At 35.5% G+C, this 18,256-nt stretch overlaps 1 protein-coding gene and 1 non-coding gene across 9 annotated transcripts in view; both read right to left on the bottom strand.

Annotated features, from left to right (window-relative positions):
* Pkp4 (plakophilin 4) overlaps positions 1–18,256 on the bottom strand; it is a 248,069-nt gene that overhangs the window by 186,099 nt on the left and 43,714 nt on the right. The gene's annotated exons all lie outside the window — the stretch shown is intronic.
* Positions 15,984–16,088, bottom strand: LOC124981477 (U6 spliceosomal RNA). Its single transcript, XR_007108001.1, has one exon. It is a non-coding gene; the product is annotated as a U6 spliceosomal RNA (small nuclear RNA).

The raw sequence follows: 18,256 nt of genomic DNA, 5'->3' as shown, positions 1-18,256 counted from the left end.
TTTATTAAAGATGTATTTTTTATTCCTGCCACTAAAAATACAGATAACTGTGCCCTGATTTAATTAATACATCAAATGCACATTTAGTGATTCTAAGACTGTGGTAAAATACTTCTATGATTTAACTATGTTTACATCTTATAATTTTGTTACGTTGAAATTTTTGTTTAACAGTCATCTATTCAGAGTGCAAAGAAAACTATCCAACTGAATTGATTATAAATTCATAATTAGAATAAAAATTAATGTAACATAATCAAATTTCAAAAAGTAAGGTTTTTTTTTGTTTTTTTTTTTTTGTTTTTTTTTTGCGGTGCTGGGGATTGAACCCAGGGTCTTTGGCTTGCAAGGCAAGCACTCTACCAACTGAGCTATCTCCCCAGCCCAAAAAAGTAAGTATTTTAAATTTAACATGTTGTGGAAAGTCCCTAACATTTTTTGTGTTGTTCTATTTCTTAGGTTAATAAGGGCTTACTAATTAATCTGAAGAACATGAACTATAATTTGAAATTCACTGACAGATATATTTTAGGCATTGTAGAAAATCTGCCTAATACCCTCTGAAAAGTAGAAAGTGCACCAATAAAGTATAGTATTACAAAATATAAATAAATAATGATTAATAAATATTTAGAACCCTGGCAGTGCCAAGTAAAAGAACACATGTCAGATGACTTTCCACAGCCACACTAGCACCTCCCCACAATTAAGGTAATGGAATGAGTATAAAATTTTGATGGCCAATCAGTTTACTGGGATTGTAAAGACTGTGTCAAAAGTACCATCTGGGGCTGGGTTGGTGGCTCCGTGGTAAAGGACTTGCCTTGCACGTGTGAGACACTGGGTTTAATCCACAGCACCACATAAAATGAATAAAATAAAAATAAAGGTACTGTGTCCATCTACAACTAAAAAATATTTTTAAAAAAGTACCATCTGTCCACACAGAAGCATGTATGTTCATAACTTATTATAAATATAGCAACATATATAATCTTGATATCAGAAGACATTTACTTTCATGTTTGGTGAAGTGAGAGCAAACTGGCACGTCCATGGAGTACAAAAACAACCTGGAAAAACAATCTGTTTTCTTATACAGCCCAATGATTCTCTCCTCTTTCTGAGTCACACTGCTACTCTAAGAGCAGTTAGATTTCTCAATATCAATTTTCTACCTATACACCAATTAAAAACCCATTTTAAAAAAAACATGCTACACTTGTTCATGAGAATTAGCAATCATCTAGGACAAGTACCGATTTCTGACTTTTTGTTGTGGGCATCTTCATTTCTACTTTCCACTTCTTATATGGAATGGTCAGGAATGAAATGCTCTTTTGGGTATAAACTGAATGTTCCTGTTGTGGTTAACATATGAGGTATGCTCCCAAAAGCTCATGTGTGAGATGATGCAAGAAAGTTTAGAGGTGAAATGATCCAGTTATGAGAGCCATAACCTAATCAATGAATTAATCCCCTGATAGGGATTAACTGGATGGTAACTGTAAGGAGGTGAGGTGTGGCTGGAGGACCTGGGTTGATAGGGGCATGTCCTTGTTGTTTACATTTTGTCCTTGCTGGGTTCCATGTCCTGAGCTACTTTTTCTTCACCACACCCTTCCACCATGATATTCTGCCTCACCTCAGACCGGGAGCAACAGAGTCAGTCATCTATGAACTGAGACCCCTCAAACTGTGAGTCCCCAAATAAACTGCTCTTTGAATTGTTCTTATCAGGTCTTTTGATCACAGCAGCCAAAAAGCCAAAACAATACCTAGTAAAGGAGAAAGGCACCAATCGCTCTATGGCAGAACCACGATAGGCACAATATAGAAATATTTAGTTATGAACAGGAGCTTCCCATGAAGAGCAACAGGCTCATATCACTCTAAATGCAATCAGTAACAAAAATTTAGAGCTTTTCTCATACAGTCCCATATTCAAGGAAGTTCTAAGGATCCTAAGTTTCCAAATACCATTATCTTATCAGCAGCTTAAAACAATGTACTTCCTCTGCTCTTTTGAGATCTATGAGAGAAACAATGTTAATGCCAGTAACCTGATGGTCACAAAAGAACTGAAAAACACTAAACTAAGAAGCTAAAATCTATGCCTCTCTCAAGGCCTGCAATTCATTCTTCCAAGGAGTAAAGTTTTTCAAGTAGGGAAAGTTAAGCAAGGGATTGCGCTGGGAAAGTGTCAGGTGAAACACATCAGAGAGAGTTAGCTGGAATAGTCTCATGTTGCCATCCATGACTGAGTCCCAGTTTCATGGTACTCAGTTGATCTTCACCACTGTGGTATCTAAACCAGCTGGCTTTCAATCTACTTTCGATATAGAACTGCTATAAGCAGTTACTGAAATTATATCACAAGAAAGTCATCCCGCTAACAGCATAAACTTATCTTCATACTTTCACAGTGGTCAATCATAGAAGAAATGTTCAGAAACAGTCAGGTCTCTCTCATGGATTTAATCCATGTTTCTTGATTTGGTATGTGGTACTAATTGTTTATGGATCAATAGTTCTGCGCCACTGCAAAAATATGTAGAGCAAGATAAATATACAAAATGTACAAATGCCCAAATGATAGGCAATGTGATGTTGACCTTCAAAGCAAAAGAAAGGTCAGGAGTCAGTCAGTGGGCAGATGGAACAGACTTTATGATCACGTGGGAAATCAACTGACTGTTTCTTATCTCTTCTTTCTGTTATCCCATACTGTTATTCAGAAGTGGTGTCAGCAACCTAAAAAGAACATGTCCTCTAAAGTGAGTATAATCATTAAGAAAGACCACTAAATAAACATGGTACTTTTAGAAAACACTTAGCAGTTCTTTTCTTAACCACTTTTGATATATCTTCCCTAGTGAAAAATAAAACATTTTAACCAGCAGTTGGCTGCCCATCATCCTAAAAGTACACAAGGTGAAATTACATCTACGGGAACTTCTTGGCAAAATTTTACATAAACACATTAGTCAGAGGAAAGAGGAAAAAGTTTCACTAATGTTCCTTTCCTATTCTCTTCAGGAGTTAGAATACTTCGATTAACAAAGTTTTAATAAAAGGTTGAAAATAAAGATACTTAAGTAAATTTTTAAGAGGTAACTGTGTTATTTCTTCATGAGATTTCAAAAACAAAGAGCAAACAGTATTTAAACATAGTGGAAAGCCTATAGCCATGAAAGCCACAGGATATGGTGGTGCATGCCTGTAATCCCAGTAGCTTGGGAGACTGAGGCAAGAGGACTGCAAGTTCAAAGTCAGCCTTAGCAACTCAGTGAGACCTTGTCTCTAAATAAAATATAAAAAGGCCTGGGGATGTGGCTCAGTGGTTAAGTACCCCTGGGTTCAATACCCAGCACATACACACACACAAACCCAAAAAACAAACAAACAAAAAAAAAGCTTTCAAAAAACTCTGGTACCAAATACAAGAGTAGTCCAAAAGCATTTCTCAAAAGACCCAAGATTACTGACACATATCTAAACATTTTTGTGGTTAAATTATATGGTAGTAGCATATACTTAAGAACTAATAAAAACGATAGATTCAAAGAGCTCTAGAAATGGGAAAGACCTTGAAGATTATTTAGTTAAGTGGTTTTCCAAATCCTTTTTTTCCTAAATAATATTGAGAAGAACACCAACACATAACAACATACAAACACAGGAGCTTGCTCCTCCTGAGCCACCTTTGTCTTCTCAATCACAACCAGTGCTGAGGCTTCCCAAAGCTTGAAGAAGGGCCTCAATGTACAGGGTCATGCTATAGAGCAAGGTGACTGGAAGCTCAGAGTTGAAACACTACCTGCCTGCAGTCTTTCTCCAGAGTATACTACTGATTCTTAAGGCAGGGCTCTTTCAATTACAATGAGCAACCAAAGTGAGTCTGTTCCCACGTAACTCAAAAGTACTTTCTTCATATTTTACAATCAGTATTTTCAGAATTCACATTTACAGTATAGTTTGGAGAAAAAATTTCAGGTTTATTGTTATAGTTTGGATCTGGAATATTCCCCAAAGGATCATGTGTTGAAGACTTGCTTGTGAATATAGTAATGTTCAATGGTGGGGTATGAGGAAATGATCATAAGAACTCTGGCCTCATTAATGTATTATTCCATTGAAGGATTCATAGATGAATGGATTATTGGGAGGTGTAGAAACTGAAGATGATAGAACCTGGAGGGAGTGGGGGATATGCCTTATTCTGCCCCCTTCTCCTATTTCCTGGCTGCCATAAGGTGAAGGCTTTCCTCTGCCACACCCTTCCACCAGGATGTTTTTGAGTCACCACAGGTCTAAAGGCAATGGAGGAAGCTGACTATGAACTGAAACCTTTGAAACCATGAGTCAAAATAAACTTTTCCTTCTTTAAGTTGTCTTTCTCAGGTATTTGGTCACAGTTCTGAAAGCTGACTAGCACACTTATTTTCCAAATGTTTTACTTAATGTTTCAAAATGAGTGCTGTTAGAACTTGAAGATATATAATACAAGAGTACTGAGAAGTTTTCTTCTGAAGAGTATCTGTTGGGAGAGAGATGGGTCTTCAGGCCCTATCTCCTCCATGCTTCAAGGAACAGAAGTACTCTGCTCCTCCTTCCAACTGCCTTTGCAGTTGCTGTTTCAGGCCCTGGCATGTCCCCTGTCCCAAATCCTTGTCCCTTACCTCATACTGCTGAGTCAGCTCACCTGAGAAGCCTTCCTTGACTCCATCCCCCACCGACTCCCTCCTAGCCTGCACAGCAAACGCCCACTCCTTTTCCCTCATTCGCCTTGCCTTCTTTTTCATCTTAAAGCACTTATTGCCACCTGATATATTTGTCTCAGCCCCCACCCACCTTGAATATAAGCTACATGACTACAGAAGAGACTTTGTTTACTGGTTTATCAAAAGCTACAGCTCTTGCAGGCAGCACAGTGCGGGAGGAAAACCCTGGTCCTCAGAAAAGCCCTGGCCACATGACATTGACTCAGTGTTCTGATTCTTATTCCCCCTACTCTAGAAGCTTCTAAGGGGTTGTGTTTGATTTTCCTGATTGGCCTGTGTCTAAGGAGTGGGTAGAATCTTAAGGCTTTGATGATCACTTCTAGGTTACACACTAAAAATCTGATTCTTGAGTCCTGAGCTGTTTCGATTTTCATGTCCCTTAGACATCAACAAAGTGTCCTCCCAGATGTCAAACTCAGCATATCCAGAGCTGAATCATAATCTTCCTAAACCTGTCTGGCTTACAGAGTACCTTTCTTATCAGGGTCCGAAACCATTCAAAATAGTTATCAAATTCACTCTTTATCAAGTAATCTTTGTCAAGTAAGTGTAGTAATATAAAACTATAAGTTAAATCATGCTGGTCAGGAACATGACAGGAATAGAGCTTTCTCTTAATTTCTACCTGCAAAGACTATTAAGCTCTTCTGTTCACTTTCTTCCTATAGTAATCCTTAACTGTTACAATCAACAGGAGAGCATTAAAAACAAAGATTAGAGATCACTGAAATTGTTGGAAAATATAACATTATGAAGATATTTAATATTTTTGGAACTTTCATAAACTTTGTTAGAATACATAAACAAAGAATTGTGAAATTCCTGTGAATTTATAACGTGTATAAATGTGATGTTTAATTTACTGCATACTTACAACCCAGAAAAGGCAATAAAGGCTTTTAAATTAAAATTTAAAAAGACATTTAGAAGATCACAAGGCCAACTTGAATAAATGAACACTGTTCATCTCCTAAGAGACTTTTAAGTTACTATTCCAGTAAATAAATTATGTGCTTCTTACAACAAGAGTGAAGACTAATTTTATGTTTAATTTGACTCCTATTCTTGCTGGTACAAGGCTAAACTATCAGGAAGATCACCATCCTTCAGGACTATAAGCATGAGAAACACAGAAATGGTAAAGACAATAAACAGACAACTCTGAGATCTTCAAAGTAGGATCAGTCAAGTTTTCAAGAAATAACTCCATTACATTAGAAGAAATGTTCCAACGTTTACTGAGTATCCCTCAGTATCAGGCACTGGGTCATGTACTTTACAGGAACCTGTTTATACTGATTTCCTAATTCTAATGCAAAGTTGATAGCACAAAAGTCATTGGGAAACTAAATTTGCCACCTCTGGAATTATTAAAGAAAATAGCAAATGAACATTGGGTCATATGCCAAGGTATACCAGTCATACTACTAGTGGTATATAAATTCAAATCAAAGTAAGTAAAATGCCATATACCCAAAACAACAAGGAAGTAGATACGGTTTTAAAATGAACCTAAATTTTGTCCACTATAAAATCTATAGTAAACTTTTCTTATTTTTTTTATATCTTAAACTCATTACATTTGAAAAGCCTAACAAATTACTATTTCCATTCCTGGCAAAGATGGCAGATTAGAGGAAGGATACATTTCCCAGTTGTTCCTTAGCACAAGAACTTATAAAAAGGGAAATCTGCTCCTCAACAAGGTGGGTAACTAAGGGAATTCATTGAAACTTAATACTGGACTGTAAAAGAAACCTCGCAAACATAGAAAGTCAGAAACTTTGAACATAATTTAAGAATTATGTTAGAGATGTGACAGCTTGGAGGCCAGTGACAGTAGCTGCAGTGGCTAAGCAGTATGGGGAGTGTAGGCAAAGAGAAAAGACAGCCTGGTTGGTGGATTAAAAATAAAAATTGGCTTGGGGAGCCTGTGGATTAGAGAGGAAAGCTAAACAATGGACACAGAGTCCATGGGGGAAGTGGTTCAGTGAAAGCCAACCCTCCCCCAAAAAGCCTGCTGGCCCCAGGGGTGGATAGTTCAGCAGGAACCAGGATCACTGGCATGAAAAGCATTTGTGGGCATGGAAACTGGCTACCAGTGAAGGAATCATCTACAAGCATTGCGCAGCAGTGAGCAGACACAGGAGACTGGGAACTCATACAGGAAGTCTCTAGCAGTTGCCTCTTATGATCCCCAGTGTGTGCCTGAACCAGAGTGACTGAAATAGGCACAAAGAAAATTGTACCTGGACCACCGAGGTTCTGGTTACTAAGGGAAGAAAGCATCCTTTGTTGTAGGTGCCTCATAAGAGCTCGTGGGAAGACACATGTGGAGGCCACACAGGACCACTATACTCCAGTGTAGATACCAGTATCTCATATTCATAGTGGTGAAAGTGAAACCTTTGGAGTCTCTACACCATAAAAGTGGATTTTACCAGAGGCCCTGGAGATCCAGACATCCTGCAGAGACCAGCACTTCCCAAGCAATAAGGGGTATGGATCAAATCCCAAATACCCACCAACAGAGTTCCAAAGTTCAGTCAGTACTAAATCCCAAATACTGGAACTTCCAGTTTAGAACTCTGCACCAGCTCCCCCTACAGCAATACACAATTTCTCAGAATTTCTCAATCTTTCCTACCCTATACTGGGAGATTGGAAGCCAAGATCTATTATAACCAACTGTGGCCCCTAGCCACAATGACTGGAAGTTATGTAAGGAACACAAAGACATTGCACTTAACAACCCCCTGTCCTTTACCCAAGGGTGGCAAAGCCAAAAATAAAGAATAAATATCCATCCCTGGAAAAAAGCCTTTATTTCTCATTTGGATTTTTTTCTTTTATTTATTTTGTTCTTCTTATCTCTTCTTTTTATTTCTTTTTCTTTTCTCCATGGTATACCCATTAAAAAATATATTTTTACTCTTCTTTTTTTTTATTACCCTATGTGCATACATGACTACACAACTAGTGTAATTCCACATCATGTATAACCAGAACAAGAAATTATACTTCATTAATGTATGATGTGTCAAAATGCATTTTGCTGTCACATATAACTAATTAAAACAAATTAAAAAACTTTAAAATTTTTTTCAAATATTATTCAGTTACATTTTATTTTTAATTTTTTTCCATTCTGCAAGACATTTGGTGTATTATATATGTGTGTGTGTGTAGGTTGTGTAGGTATGCATGTTCTGTGCCAATAGGTTCAAAAATATGCATATATATTTTCATATATTTTTACTTTCACTTTAACTACTTTTCTCTGAACCTGTTTATTATTTAGTTTTGGTTTGACTTAGGGGGTATAATTTTGTGGGTTTGAGTTGTTTTGATCTTATGTTTGCTTGTTTGCACCTTGCTTTTTGTCTGTTATTGTCCCTTTGTCAATCTCTTCCCCCAGACAAAATTTCCTGTTCTCTCTTCCTCTCTTTTGTTAATTATTTTTATTCTTTCTTTACAGTTGACATCTGCTACCTATCTTCTGCCTCTCCTATAACTTTCTTAACTAATTCAAACTTCATCTTCCCTTCCTACCCTGTTTTCTCTTCATGAAAGAAACTATAATCCCACTAATGGAATTATTCAGTTTATGAAATTCCTAACCCATTCATGTTGTGATTATTAATACAATGGAAGACATAATAGACACCTATTGTCTAATGCCTGATCCAGTTCATAGTTGTTTTTTTTTTTTTTTTTTTTTAACTGTTGATACTGTTCTTAAATATTGATCTCATCAATACTATGTGGGTGGCAACTAGTGTTATAGATGTCAATGTAGGCACTGGAAATTTATCTTAGGGCTATCTATCTGTTGCTAACATTAGTCTGATTCTTGGCTGTCTCCTTCCTATAAAAAGGGTTGGAAAGTGTTTGTGACACTTCAAGTTCACAGAGATCCTGCTGCAGAGAAACACCCACAATTCAAACAAATAATAGCGAACCTCATCCCACACATGACTCCAAACCTGAAGCTCAACATCAATTAATATTACACAGAACCAGGGAGACAAAACTCCTTACCAACAAACAGGGCACAAGGAGGAACAACCAGAGAGAGTCCTCAGGCCACATCCATGGGTTTCTACTTACATTATCAAAAACAGAGAAGTCAGAGAACACAAAAGATAACAACACACAAAAAGACACATATATAAAAGAGGAAGGGGAGCCTATCTCAACTGATGCAAAAGTCCAAGACCTCTGAAAACATGAAAAAACAGGCAAACAAATTTCACCCCCAAATTCACAATCACCCAACAAAGAATATGGAAGTAGAAAAAATTCCAGAGAAAGATTATAAAAACATTGATTATTAAAATGTTCAATGGGCTGGGGAGATAGCTCAGTTGGTAGAGTGCTTGCCTTGCAAGCACAAGGCCCTGGGTTCAATCCCCAGCACCGCAAAAAAAAAAAAAAAAAAAAAAAAAAAAAAGTTCAATGAACTAAAAGAAGACCTAAGGAATGAATAAAGAGAGCAGATACAGGAGACAAAAGGCTATTTCAACAAAGAAACAGAGACAATGAAAAAAAAAAAATCAAAACTCTGGAAACAAAAGACACATGAACAAAATTAAAAATTCACTTTAAAGTATCACCATCAGATTAGATTGCTAAGCAAACAGAACTTCGGACCTGGAAGACAGCATATATAAACTTAAACACAGAGTATGCAGTAAAAAAAAAATAAATAAATAAAAGACCATGACCAGAATATACAAGAACTCTGGGATAGATGAGAACATGGAGATATAGGCTAAAGGTATAAAGAACATTTTCAATGATATAGTAACAGAAAACCTTCCCCATATCAGAAATGAAATAGACCTCAACATATAGGAGCATTCAGGACCCCAAATAGACAAGATCAGAAAAGAAATTCTCCAACACATGTCAAAATCAAAATGCTAAGACAGGAAATAAGGAAAGAATATTAAAAACTGTAAGAAAAAAAAAAAGCCAGGTCACACTTAAAGACAAACCAATAAGGCTCACTTCTGACTTCTCAACTCACCCCAAATCAAGAGGGTCTGGAATAAGCTCTTCCAAACTCTAAAAGAAAGAAATTTCCAGCCAAGATTACAATCCAGTAAAGCTCTCTTTCAGAATCAACAGGGAAATAAAAACTTTTCATGACAAGGATAAACTAAAAGATTTCATGACCACTAAGCCAGCACTACAAAGAATACTCTGAGATATACTGCACAGAGGAACTTAAAAACAACTCCCAAAGTCCCCAAGTAGATGAAGATCACTAGAAGAGTAATAGACTAAATGAAAATCAAGACAGAACTAACTATAGCAAATGGATCAAAATGGCAGGAAACCACAAACACATACACATAATAACACTGAATGTAAATGGTCTCAATACCCCAGTTAAAAGATACAGATTATCAGAATAGGGAAAAAAAAAAAAAAAGAAGAAGAAGATTTAACTATATGCTATTTGTAAAAGATACAGCTCATGGGCAAAGACAGTCAAAGGCTGAAGGTAAGAATGGAAAAAAAATCCATGCAAATAGACTCTGAAAACAAGTAGGAGTAACTTCTCATATCTGACAAAGCAAGTTTCAAGCATAAATTATTCAGAAGAGACAAAGAAGGCCACTACATCCTGGCAAAGGGAAAGATTCAATGAGAGTGAATATATTTACTATAACAATAGTAAATAAATATGGTCCAAAAGCCAGTGCACCTAATTGCATCAACAACAACACTTCTTGACAGGAAGTCTCAGATAGGCCCCAGTGCAATAATACTGGGTGATTTCACACTTTTATCATTAGTATGCAGATTATCCAAAGATAAAATCTAAAAAGATATTACCAACTTAAATAATACTATGAATCAAATGGACCCAATGAACATCTACAGAATATTTTACCAAAACCAGCTGAATGTGCCTTCTTTTGAGCAGCTCACAGAATCTTCTCCAAAATGGACCATATTATAGGTTACAATGTAAGTCTTTGTAAATACAAAAAATATATAAAATTAGAAAAAATTTTAAAAAAGGATATAATCCTGTGTATCTTATATCCTATTAGATCATAATGGAATGAAACTAGAAATCAATAGCAAGAAAAATAATATGAAAACACATAAACACATGAGATTGAACAATACTCTTTTAAATGAAGAATGGATCACAGAAGAAATGAGATAATAAATTGAGAAATTCTTAGATACAAATGAGAACAGACATACAACCTATCAAAATTTCTGGAACAGTATGAAAGCAGTTCTATGTGGAAAATTTATAGCATCTAGTACCTACATTGAAACAACAACAACAACAACAAAAAAGAAAACCCAAATAAATAAGCTTATGCCCCACCTCCAGGCCTTAGAAAAGGAACAACAAACTAATTCCAAAATCAGAAGAAGAAAGGAAAGAATTAAGATCAGAGCCAAAATTAACGAAATTCAGAATTTATAAAATATACAAAGGATCAATGCAACAGAGTTGGTTTTTTAGAAAGATAAACAAGAATGATAAACCCTTAGCCAAACTAATCAAATGAAAGAGAGAGATCCAAATAAAGAAAATTAAAGATGAAAAAGGATAGATCCCCACAGATACTTTGGAAAAACAAAGGATTAGAAACTTTTTGAAAATTTATGTTACAATAAACTAGAAAATCTAGAAGACAGTGACAAATTTCTAGATACATATGACCTGCTCAAATTAACCTAAACAGACCAATATCAAGTGATGAAATTGAAATATCCGTTAAAAGTCTTCCAACAAAGAAAAGTCCAGGACCAGATGGATTCTCAGCTGAGTTCTACCAGAACTTTAAGTAAGAACCAGTCTCTCCAAAATCGTTCCATGAAATTGAAAGGTAGGGAACACTCACAAATACATTCTAGGAAGCGAGTATAACACTGGAACCAAAACCAGACAAGGACACATCAAGAAAAGAAAACTACAGATTGATATCCCTAATGAACATACATGCAAAATTTCTTAATAAAATATTAGCAAACCACATTCAAAAACATACGAAGAAAGATAATATACCATGATCAAATGAGTTTTATCCCAGGGATGCAAGGTTGGCTTGACATATGCAAATCATTAAATATAATTCACCAGTTAAATAGAATTAAGCACAAGAATCATATGATCATTGTAGTAGATGTAGAAAATGCCTCTGATAACAGCACTCATTCATGTTAAAAAAATCCTAGGTAAACTAGGAATAGAAGAAACTTACTTCGACTTTATGAAGGCCATGTAGGACTAATCCAAAATCAATATATCTTATGGAATGGAGAAAAACTGAAAGCATTTCAGCTAAGATCAGGACCAAGACAAGGCTGTCCACTCTCAACACTTCTATTCAATATGGTTCTTCAAACTCTAGACAGAGTAATCAGGTAAGAAAAGGAAATTAAAGGGCTACAAATAGAAAAGTAAAAGTATCTCTGCTTGGTGATGACATGTTCCTGTATCTCTAGGATCCAAAAAACTCTAACAGATGACTTCTACATCTGATAAATGAATTCAGCTAACTAGTAGAATACAAGGTCAACATGCATGAATCAATAACTTTTCTATATTCCAACAGCAATTTTGCTAAGAAACCATCTTTTCCCGATAACCTCAAAAAAATATGGAAAGTAGTCTAAGCAAGGAGAAAGATCTCTACAATGAAAATTATAGACTACTGAAGAAACTGAGGATCTTTGAAGATGGAAAGACCTTCCACACTCTTGAACAGGTATTGTGAAAATGACTATACAATGGAAAGCAATAAATAATATTCAATGCAAACCCCATTGAAATACCAATGACATTCTTCACAGAACTAGAAGAAAAAAAAAAAAAAAAAAAAAAAAAGCCCTTAAATTCATTTGGAAGAATAAGAGCCCCAAAATAGCCAAAGAAATTCTGAGCAAGAAGGGCAATGCTATTGGCATCATAATACTCAATCTCAAATTATTATATTACAGAACTATCGTAACAAAAATGGCATGGTATTGGCATCAAAATAGACAAAGACTAATTGAACAGAATAGAAGACAGAGACAAACCCACATACTTACACCCACCTGATACTTGACAAAAAAAATGTCAAAAATATATGTTGGAGAAAAGAAAGACTTCTAAACAAATGGTTCTGGGAAAACTGGATAACCATATGTGGAGGAATGAAATTAGAAACCTCTCACCCTGCACAAAAGTTAAATCAAACTAAATCAAAGACCTAGGAATTAGACCAGAAATCTTGCAACTGCTAGAAGAAAATATAATCAAAATTCCATTTCGTAGGTACAGACACTGATTTCCTCAACAAGACCCCTCAAGTTCAAGATATAAAACCAGGGCTGGGGATATCGCTTAGCTGGTAGAGTGCCTGCCTGGCAAGCATAAGGCCCTGGGTTCAATCCTCAGCACTGGGAAAAAAAAAAAAAGAAAAAGAAACAAAACCAAGAATTCATACATAGGATGCCATCAAATTAAAAAGCTTCTCTACAGTAAAGGAAAAGCTTAAGAGCATGAATGGAATGGGAGAAAAACCTTGCCAGCTGCTCCTCTGATAGGGTATTAATATCCAGAATATATAAAGAAATAATAAAACTTAACACCAAATAAATAAATAAATTACCCAAAAAAATGGGCAAAATAACTAAACAGTTACTTCTAAAGAGAAGAAATACAAATACAAATGGTCAACAAATACAGGACAAAATGCTCAATATATCTCTAGCAATCAGGGAAATGCAAATGAAAACTACACTGAGATTTCATCTCACTGCAGTCAGAAAATGGCAATTATCAAGAATACAAATAATAATAAATATTGGTGAAGATATGGGGACAAGATGGATACATTGTTGGGACTGCAAATTAGTATAACTACTCTGGAAAGCAGTATGGAGATTCCTCAAAAAACTAGGAATGGAACCACAGTATGATTCAGCTATCCCACTCCTCAATATATATCCAAAAGAATATTACAGCAATGCAGCCATTTCAGTGTTTATAATAGCACAATTCACAATAGCCAAATTGTGGAACCAGCCCAGATGCTGTCAAGAGGTGAGTGAATCAAAAAAAGTGACATATATATGCAATAGAGTTTTTTTCAGTTATAAAAAAAAATGAAATTATGGCATTTGATGGTAAATGTATGGAAATGGAGAACATCATGCTAAATGCAATAAGACAGACTTAGAAAATTCAGGGCAGAAATTTTTCTCTCATATGTAGGAGCTAGAACAAAATAAAGGAAAGAAAGCAGTGAGTGGGGAGGATATCACCAAGATATTGGGACCAATGAAGTAGAAAAAGATTGAGAGGGGAAAGGGAGGAAATATAAAATAAACTTAGCAGCATAAATCAATATACCACAGGGAATTTCACCTTTATGTATAGGTAGAAAGTAACAAACAAAAACGAATGAGTGAAAAGAAGATCAGTAGAGTAGAGGAAGGAACACAGGAGGAGGGAAGATGAAAGGGGAAGGAAGATAGGGATTGAAATCAAATTCCACTATGTATAATTTGGTCAAAATGAAACCAACTACTATATATAACTATAATGCTCTAATAAAAAAATTACTATTTACCAGAAATCCTAAACCAATGAATTCTCAAAGTGTGATCTAGCAGTATCAGCAACAACCCAGATCTATTGAATCAGAAACTCTAAGATAGGGCCCAACAATCCGAAGGTTTTTAAAAAAATTTTTATTTGGTCTAATTTGTTGTACATGACAGTAGAATGCATTTATACATTTTTATACATAAATGGAATATAATTTCTCATTCTTCTAACTGTACATATCGTAGGACCACATCGGTCACCAACAATCTGAATTTTAACAATTTATCCAGGTGATTCTGATACACATTAAAGGCTGAGAACCACTGTCCTAAATAAAAAGCATGAAGTAATATAATTAAACAAGTACTTTCATAACTGTAAAGATGAAAATAAGTTTATGTTCCTATTTGTAGAAAAATCTATAATAAAAATGGTAGATAATTTCTTTTTTAAATTTGTTCCTTTTAGATATACATGAAAGTATTCTTTGATATATCATACATACATAGAATATAACTTATTTTAATTAGGATATCATTCTTGTGATTGTACATGATATGGAGTTTCATTGTAGTGTATTCATACAGGAACACAGGAAAGTTATGTCTGATTCATTCCACTGTCTTTCCTATTCCTATCCCCCACTCCTTTCTCTTCATTCCCCTTTGTCTAATCCAATGAACTTCTCTATTTTTCCTCTCATCCCCTTGTTGTGCGTTAGCATCCACTTATCAGAGAGAACATTTGGTCTTTGATTTTTTGAGATTGACTTATTTTACCTAGCATGATAGTTTCCAGATCCATCCATTTACCAGCAAAAGTCATAGTCGTTCTTTTTTATGGCTAATATTCCATTGTGTATATATACCATATTTTCTTTATTCATTCATCTCTTGAAGGGCACCTTGGTTGGTTCCATAACTTAGCTATTTTGAGTTGTACTGCTATAAACATTGATGTGGCTGCATCAATATAATATGCTGATTTTAACTCCTTGGGATATATACCAAGGAATGATATAACCAGGTCAAATGGTGGTTCCATTCTTTGTTCTGTGAGTAATCTCCATACTGCTTTCCATAGTGGTTGCACCAATTTGCAGTCTCACCAACAATGTATGAGTGAACACTTTTTCTGACATCCTCACCAATATTTATTGTTGCTTGTCTTCTTACTAATTGCCATTCTGACTGGAGTGAGATGAAATCTCAATGTAGTTTTCATTTGCATTTCTCTAATTGCTAGAGATGTTGAGCATTTTTTTCATATATTTGTTGACCATTTATATTTCTTCTGCTGTGAATGCCTGTTCAGTTCCTTTGCCTATTTACTGATTGGTTATTTTATTTCATTTTTTTTTGGGGGGGGGGGTGTTAAGTTTTTCAAGTTCTATAAATATCCTGGAGATTAATGCTCTGAGTTGCAGATGGCAAAGATTTTTCTCCCTTTCTCCCATTCATGCTCTTATTTTTTCCTTTGTTGTGGACAGGCTTTTTAGCTTGATAGTGTCCCATTTACTGACTCTTGATTTTACTTCCTGAGCTTTAGAAGTCTTGCTGCAGAAGTCAATTCCTAAGTGGACATGATGGAGAGTTGGGCCTAAATTTTCTTCTAGTAGTTGCAAAAATATGGAACATTTCATGAATTTGTGTCAGCTTTGTGCAGGGGCCATGCTAATCTCCTCTGTCCAGTTACGAGTGTAGCGTATGTGCTGCCAAAGAGAGCATGATAATTTCTTCTTAAGTACACGAATAATGTTGTTCTTTTAGACTCTCAATAATTAACTCAAAAATATTTAATCTATTGAATTTGATTAAATAGTTCCAAGTAAATGAATAGTATAATAATCTCTGCCTGGTTGTTAAAATTACCAATTACAAAGAAGATGACTTTAGAATATACAAAATTTAATAAAATTTCAATGAGAAATGTGAGATCATAATTGTTGAAAGTAACATTTCAAAACTAAAAGTGTATCCTCACTTTAAGAAAAAGATTTGATAAAATATGAATTTATTTCACAATATAATTTCATTTTACAAAGTCATTCTTTGCCTTATAAAATTACCCATGGGCTTTATTTTTCCTTGAAAGTTTAATGCCTTAGTCAGGCATTAAAGTAATGTTTAAAAATTATCAAAATATTTTTGAATCCTCAGGGAGGAAATGAGAGGCAAAAGGAGAATCAAGGGAATCACACAACAAAGTGTTAAGAGTCAGTCACCAATTAAATATGCAACAATTTAAAGGTAAAGCATTACTGAAATTCCTTTTGCTAGATCTTCCAGGTAATGACATGTGTCTATGAAATACTAGAAGCATAGCAAGTAGATCCAATGACTTGAATACTGCTTACATCATAAAATGTCACTTCCAGGAGCTTTTTCAATTCCTTCACATGTGTTATGGCTCCAACTTTTAATTAGGCTTAAGAATTCCTACAAGGGGAGGTTCTAACTGGATTTATGCAAAACAGATGTGAATAGCAAAGCTATGAGTTACATGACAGGCCTAAAAATTTTAATATGTCTTACCAAGAATTCCCACAGTATTCTTCAATTTATAAATAGAAGACCACAGAGCAGAAAGTCTCACAGATTTATGCCAAAAGTTTATTTTAAAACATAAAGAGCTTACTATTCTATGGTTTTATGAATGTCTTTTATTCTTACAAAAGCCATCTCTAACATACTATAGAAGTTGTACCAAATGTAAGCAAACATTCTGCAACACCACAAGCTCCTATTAGCATGTGAGTGAATCCAACCTGTTGACTGACTCACTTTGTGTGTCTATCTGCATCAAGTGTACTTGGTTATTTCTGTAACAGATGAGTTTTTACGTTTTACAAGAGACTGGTTGGGCTGCAGGACTGCAGAGACATCAGGTGGTAGGAGGGAGTTCAACTAGAAGTGACTTTAGTGATCTACATGGAGCTGGACCTGAGAGAAGGTGAGGGTTTAGGAGAAGACACTTCCCTTGGACACAGATAGGTGTCACAGAAGAGTAGAGGTAAGAACTGAAGGAGAGGCAATCAGTCATTTGAGTTTTAACGCTTAAAGGGACTTGTGAGACAATTTAAATTAAGGTTTCTGACCCAGGGCACTAACTTGGAAATGAGGGCTCTATTTTCTTTCGAAGTTTTTTTGGAACTCCCCTTCATTGGGAATAGGAAGATAGTCTCAGACCAGAACCAGAGACTTACAGACCCTATGCTGCAAAGGAGAAATATGGGTGCTAATGGATCTGGGGGTCACTACCATGACCATTACCTTATTTCCAGGCATCATCAACAAGATCTCTGCTAAGTTTACATCAATCAGCTAACCCAGGTTGTAAAATGTAATTGCTGACTGTGACAGGGGCTTGAGATTTCAAGATGATAGTGTTTTAAATTCGAAGGATGGTCTACTCTTCATCATGAAAGCAGTAAAGCAAAGTCAAATAAACAGCTTTCCTTTTACTCTATTTTATGTAGTTAAGTGCTTCCAGTCTCCAAAAAACATCCAATAAGAGTGTAAGCATTATCAAATGTGCTTTATAAATATTGTCCAGACACTGCCCAATGAAACCAGACTCTTAAGGTATACACTGTGGAAAGCCCTGGATGATTTTATAAATGATCCTGTAGCCTTAAGTATACTAAGGTCTGAAAAGTAAATGGGAAGATCAAGGTCACAACCTGTCTTAGACAAGAAACCTTACCTAGGCAAACATCTACACTGTGATGTTATGCATTTGCTGAAACAGTAGAAAAATGAATCAAAATGGGTACATACTAGGGCAGCTTAGCATCAGAGGCAGGAGTGGAAAGTTCTGGATCACAGCCAGCCTACTGGCACTGCAGTCACACTTGCTGCAGTTTAGCTTGGTGGGCTGAGCAAGTGCCATGGAT

This window comes from Sciurus carolinensis, chromosome 3 (assembly GCF_902686445.1).
Source record: "Sciurus carolinensis chromosome 3, mSciCar1.2, whole genome shotgun sequence".
NCBI classification, from domain to species: domain Eukaryota; kingdom Metazoa; phylum Chordata; class Mammalia; order Rodentia; family Sciuridae; genus Sciurus; species Sciurus carolinensis.
This window is presented reverse-complemented; position numbering and strand designations above follow the sequence as displayed.